The following is a 6,488-nucleotide window of genomic DNA, read 5'->3' as shown; positions in this document are numbered from 1 at the left end:
TGATATTTTGGCCCTTTTGCTCTAGGAGAACTTGAATTCTTTTTTGCTTTTATCTCAAAACTTATCACCTGTTTAGAATATCACAACATTAATTTTTCCATTTTCCACAACATTCCCTTGCCAAGAAATTCTTCTTCAGATGTTTGATGATATGTTTTGTGCGGAATTTTTGTTTTGAGTGGGTAAGGTGGGGTGCGGGGATGGGGGGGGGGGGGGGGTCTTTTGTCTCCCCCTGAAATATGAGTACTCTGATCAGTTTGTTTTTAGCCTTAGCTGAGAGTGTGTAGTTCATAATGAAGAGTCTAAATAGAACAGTAAATGACCTGTGGTCATCTCTCTCAGAGAGTACTGGGCCTTCACTTGGTTTGACAACAATAACAATAACAACACTGTATTGTCCATTAAAATATTACATACAAATGGAACATTTTCTTCAGGACAAGTGCTAATGTATTTTCTTTCTCGTTTAATATTATTCTAACATTTGATGTTAATGGTAGGCATTACCTACTACTATACACTCTCAGTTCCAAGGTAGCTATTTCCTTCTAAACAGGCAGTTTATTTTTCTAGCATTAATAAAGGTCTGCTGTGAGCAGTAAGTTACATGTTTTTCTCACACTAGATGAAAAATTGGAAAGCAAACAAAGTTACATTGTAGAATTAATTGGTGATCTTTCTTTGCTTCTTTCTTTCCTTCTTCCTTTAAAAACTAAAGGGGGGGAGTTAACGTCCTCTCAGAAAATATTTCTATTTGGGACAAGAATTGGTGTTGTTTCTAATTCAACACATTGTATGTCTTTGCCCCCCAGGAGCGTCCAATATGGCTCACTACAGGACCCACATATGTATGCATGTCCTGGGAATGGGGTGGGTTGGGGGGGGGGGGGTCGTTAGTAAAGGGGGGGCAAAGGGTTATAGTCCATTAGGATGAGGTATAGAATATATTTCTATTGTACAGGTCATTTCTCCTTTATTTTTTGGCTGTGTATACTGAGGTGTGTGTGTGTGTGTGAGTATGTTTGTGCGTGTGTATGTGTGTGTGTGTGTTTGTGTGTGTGTGTGTGTGTGTGTGTGTGTGTGCTTCTGTTCAACAAAACTTCAACCACTTTCATGTGACAGAAGAAGACAGAAGTAAGTGAAGTACTAGAATATAAATAACAACTGTGATGATTTTTCTTGATTTATCTGGCTGCATTTGCACAAGCGTGCTTTGTACATGCTTTTAATGCTGTTTGTGTGTGCGTGTGTATGTGTGTGTGTGTGGGAATGTTTGTGCGTGTGTATGTGTATGTGTGGGGGGATCTCAATGTGTGTGTGTGTGTGTGTGTGTGTGTGTGTGTGTGTGTGTGTGTGTGTGGGTGTGTGAGGAAGAGACAAGAGAGGGCAAACACTGTTAAAGTTAACATTATGCAGAAAGAATTTATATTGTGCGCTGTTGTACTGGCTTGTTGGCACGAGTTTTTTTCCCCGGGATCACGAGCCCCGAGCCCCACATACTCCCAGGCCAGATAAATTGTATCTTTCAGCTAGGTACTTTGGTTTATCCTTCTGGTCATTCTTCAGTGACTTCTGCTTTATTCTTGCTTTCGCCTTTGATTTATCCACTGTTGATTGCTGCCTGACTGTTTGGGGAGTCGACAGTCCTTCTTGTTTAAGCAATCACGAACACCATCAGAGACCTGTTGAGGAATTTACATGTGAGTGATGCGAGCATTGATCCACTTGAACACATACCACAGCTCACCAACCTAGCTGATTTCACTTGCGGAGTGGGCATTTTTTGTTTTTTTGTTTTTTGTTGTTGTTGCTGGATTGATTTTGCTGATTGATATGGGTGTACAAAATTAATTCAGCAACATTTGTCACTTTGCACAGAAAGCAGTCCGACTGTTGATTTTGGGTATGCATCCAAGTGGATAGATATGCTCCTATCACACACGGTCAGATGTGTGCTGGTGTACATAATCGCTTAAACCAGAAAGACGGTTACTTTAACCTGTGTCCTTTCATCAGATGAATAATTTGGTAAATCAGACAAGGTGATCTTTACGGGTGTCCTTTCGTATGGTGGTGTTCTTTTATTAGAGGGGCCACATATTGTGCAAGCACCACCGTATTTTATCACTTTAAATAGTCAAATTTGTCTTCGTATCTGTTGCTACATGGAGAGAAAAAAAAAGGCATGGTTTTGAGGACACACATGCATCCTTGCTAATCTTTTATCTGGAGTTGACATGCAATCAAGGCGTGTAGAGTAACGTGTGTGTGAGAGTTTACTGTGTGCAAGTGGTATCAGTGTATATGACATGTTTAGTCAACCACAATTGCCGTAGATTTGCGTGTACAGAAATAAACAACTTTTGCAAATCGTTATTGCTCTTGGGATTATTTTGTTCGTAATTATCAACCCCATGCTGTACGCGCGCGCGAGTGTGTTTGTAGACGCACCAACCACTTCTACAGAATTGCCAAGAACATATACTTCTACTTGGTCACAGACCCACACACACACACACACACACACACACACACACACAGGCTCGCACGAGCATGCATCCACAATGATGCATTCACTCACACACACACACACACACACACACACACACACACACACACACACACACATTCTCTCTCTCTCTCTGTCTGTCTCACACACACACATAAACGCAGGAACACGCACGCATACTCACAGACTCTGGCTCACATCAGACGCCAAAGGCTTTGCACAATGTAACAAACTTTTTTTTAATTGTTATTGATCATAAAATTAATCAACAATGCTTGGAAAGTCTGGTATCACAAGAAATTCCACCCCATAGCTAAAAAAACACCCAACTCACATCTAATGGAGCAAGTGCAAATCGACATGCGCTAACAGTTCTTGTCATGCATGGTCACTTATAACGTCATCTTCACCCATTGCGTCAGTCTGGTCACTAATGACGCCATCTTCATCCATTGCGTTATTCTGGTCAACTATCAGTGCGTCTTCTTCATGACTCACCGCACAATCGCTTTCACTGAGTTTGTCCTGTTCTTCACTGTTTAGTCCAATTACGTTTGCAGACAAGGCGGTTGACGTAAGTTAACTGAATAATAAATATTGCTGTCTATGGCAGCCAACCTAGCATTACTTGAAAAAGTAAACTACTCTGAATCAACAGACGCGTACTTGATCATTTCTGCTATTTTATTGTAGACAGAAACGTGGACTTCTAATTTATCTGGGGCTGCTTCAGAATTGCAGATGGTCCACACGCTAAACTACCGGTGTTTTCTTTTTTGCTTTTGTGAAATATGTCAACAAATTCCAGGAAAGGGCAAGCTAGGTGCAGTATGCAGGAGAAAATGCTCAACTGGGTGGGAACCAAGCACGGGGTCGGATTGGCTGAAATTGAGATTTGTTAAACATATTTTAACCAATCCAAACCAGTGCTTGGGTCGCACCCAGTTGAGCACTTTCTCGTGCATACCACTCAGGCTATTGAGTGTAGAACTATACTTCCCCGTGTTGTTTGGAACTTCTTCTGATATTCAGTTTCTCCAATTCTTTTTAAAGTCTAACCATAACAATTGATCATTATTCCAAGCAATACAGTTTATTTGTGTTTAAACTTCATTCTTACATTCAGACCGGATGCCTCTTTGGTGCTGGTTGACCTTGAAACGAGAGCAACGAATACAGAATAAAATAGTTTTTTTCCAAGAAAATGTCGGCTACACATTTTATTTTCGTCCCAAGAAGACAACCTAGTGTCTATGGGCATATGAAAGTAAACAAAACCTCAGTCCCTAATTTGTTACATGTGTATGCCTCTGCGTAGACATTGCAAATATTTCGTACGGACTCGAAGACCCTTGTTTAATTTGTTTCAAGTTGCAGGTGTTACCTTTTCACTTCACACATGTCACGCTTTTTGTAATGTCCTTTCATCACAAACCCAGACTTGTGTACGCCCACTGAAAAGTTCTGTCCATGCAGAGCCGCGTCGAAAAAAGCAGCACACACACACAACAAAACGGTAATTAAAAACAAGCCAAACTACAACAGACTAAACTGCACACCAACAAACTCCTATCTTGAATTGTCTCAGTAATTTATTCACATAGTACGTTTGCTTGAAACCCTGAGAATAAGTACTAACTGTTATACTCAAAAAAGAAAACAACAAAGAGTCGAAAGTAATAATAAGTATATATATAAAATGACACAAACGAATGGGACAAAAAGGGGGTGGGGGGTGTTGGTGGTGGTTAGGAGAAGAGTTAATGAGAAGAAATCGGAGGAATGCAACACGGTTTAACCACAACATAGTTAGGATGATTTATTTTACTTACTAATTAATACTTTACTGCATTCACGGATACTGATACTGAACCGACTATACACGGATAACTGACTAACTGCATGCTCTGCTCTTCCCATACAGAAGAAAACGTATGCGAGAAAGACATGGAACTGTAGCTGGAGAAAAAGAAGCCAACTCAGCACATGCGTGCATGTGTGTGTCTTTCTAACGAGAGATCAGAGGGAAGCGGGGGAGGCAAGACCGACTGAGCTATATTTTTCGACTGGAATTGTATAACTCAGTGTTAGGAACATTTCATAGGTAGCCGCGGGTAGAGGGGTGGGGTGGGGAGGGGGTTGTCAAAAGGAGGTGTGTGTGTGTGTGTGTGTGTGTGTGTGTGTGAGAGGGAAAGAGAGTGAGGGAGAGAATGTGTGAATGTGTGTGTGTGTGTGTGTGTGTAGGGGGGGTGTGTGTGTTTAAAACAGAAGTTAAATTAGAACGTAAATAAACATTTGACAGGGCGTAGCAGGAGGCCAAGAGGACTAACTGGAAAAGTGTCACAAGAGAAGAACACTGAGGTCAATCAAGACTTGAGACAGTTAGGAACAAAAAAACACGACTAGAAAGAGGGGCAGGAGGAGGAGGAGGAGGAGGAGGAGGAGGAGTTAGCCATACTTCCTTTCTTTGCTTTACTATCACAATGTTATGCTCCAATTCTTAGGTGAATCATCTGTACACGATACAGCTAAAGGACAGTTTTACACATCTTATTTTCAGCCTAAACGATGGAGAAAACTATGTTAAAAAAAAAAAATCGATCAGTCGAAAGTTCTGCCATGCTGTTCAGCACTACCACGCTGGCTAAAGACTACGTATTAAAGGAGTTACGTACATCACTGAACACGTTTATTTGTTTGTAAAAACTAGAAAACATAGTTTCGAATGGTATTATGATACAATGTTCAAACAGAAATCAACCAAACAACGGTTGTCAATGAACAACGGTTGCCAGCTGTCAACAAACGCATATACCAACACATATGCACACAGATCTAACACTCCTTTTAACGCGGCATAATACGCCCTCAGAGCAGATAAGTCAATTAATCAATGGTAAGAAACAGCAATCGTCAGTCACAACAAAGAGATTGGCCAACGATGGACAAAAATCACACAATTGGTAACTGTCAAAAATGGCAAGTAAAATTTCCGTCACTCACGCGTTGCAAGTTAAAGAAACCGGAAGAGAGAGAGAGAGAGAGAGAGAGAGAGAGAGAGAGAGAGAGAGAGAGAGAGAGAGAGAGAGAGAGAGAGAGAGAGAGAGAGAGAGAGGGGGGGGGGCAGAAAAAGGGGGGAGGGGTACAGTTAAAGACACAGTCCTTACCATGGAAACTCGGCTCTCAGATCTGCCTAGGGTTTTACATGGAATAATACATTCCTGCCACTTGGACACATACCAACAAGCAACATCCTGACTGTGTCTTGTGCAGAGTTTGAATTTTTGGATGAATTGATTTCACTGAATGACACAAACAGAACTAACGTCATTAATGTAATTAATTCATACAAATTTCACCAAGTAAAAAGCCTGGACAGACCTGAGGCGGTGACCCGGATTGTTTACACAGGAAGCACTGATGAGCCTTTAAGTCTGAATGGAAATGAGGGTGCGCATCTTTTGTGAAGTGTGTAATCGTCTATTCCGCATCCTCTTTTCTTTCCAAATCAAGTTAATGTCTGTGTGCTTGTACCTACATTTCTGCAAATCATTCCGCAGCTCATCTTCTGCACACCGATAAGAATTGTGCCCACTTAAAAAAATCATTCTGGTTTTTATTCGTTGCAATTTTTGTGATGTGTTGATAAGCCTGAAATTATGAACATATTCTTTTACATCTGTAAGTATGTTGTACTCGTTGAAACCGCGCGTTCTTGTTTGAAAAGACAAAATAAGAAAACTTAAATGTCCATTTACATTATGCACAAACATGAACATGTTTCTTTCTAAGCTTTTTTGCATATTATCTGAACGCTCGCTTCTTTGCAATGAAACCACTTACCTGCCGACTTTCATTTGAGATTTGAAACTCGGTATGACGTGTATAGATGGAAACGGCGATTCAGGATTGTGTCTACATTGTATGACGATTTCTGAGTGAAGCGTATTGTGTGACGATTTCTGAGTGAGGCATATTG

The sequence above is a fragment of the Littorina saxatilis genome, linkage group LG5, assembly GCF_037325665.1.
Source record: "Littorina saxatilis isolate snail1 linkage group LG5, US_GU_Lsax_2.0, whole genome shotgun sequence".
Classification (NCBI taxonomy): Eukaryota; Metazoa; Mollusca; class Gastropoda; order Littorinimorpha; family Littorinidae; genus Littorina; species Littorina saxatilis.
Note: the sequence above shows the minus strand (reverse complement) of the source record.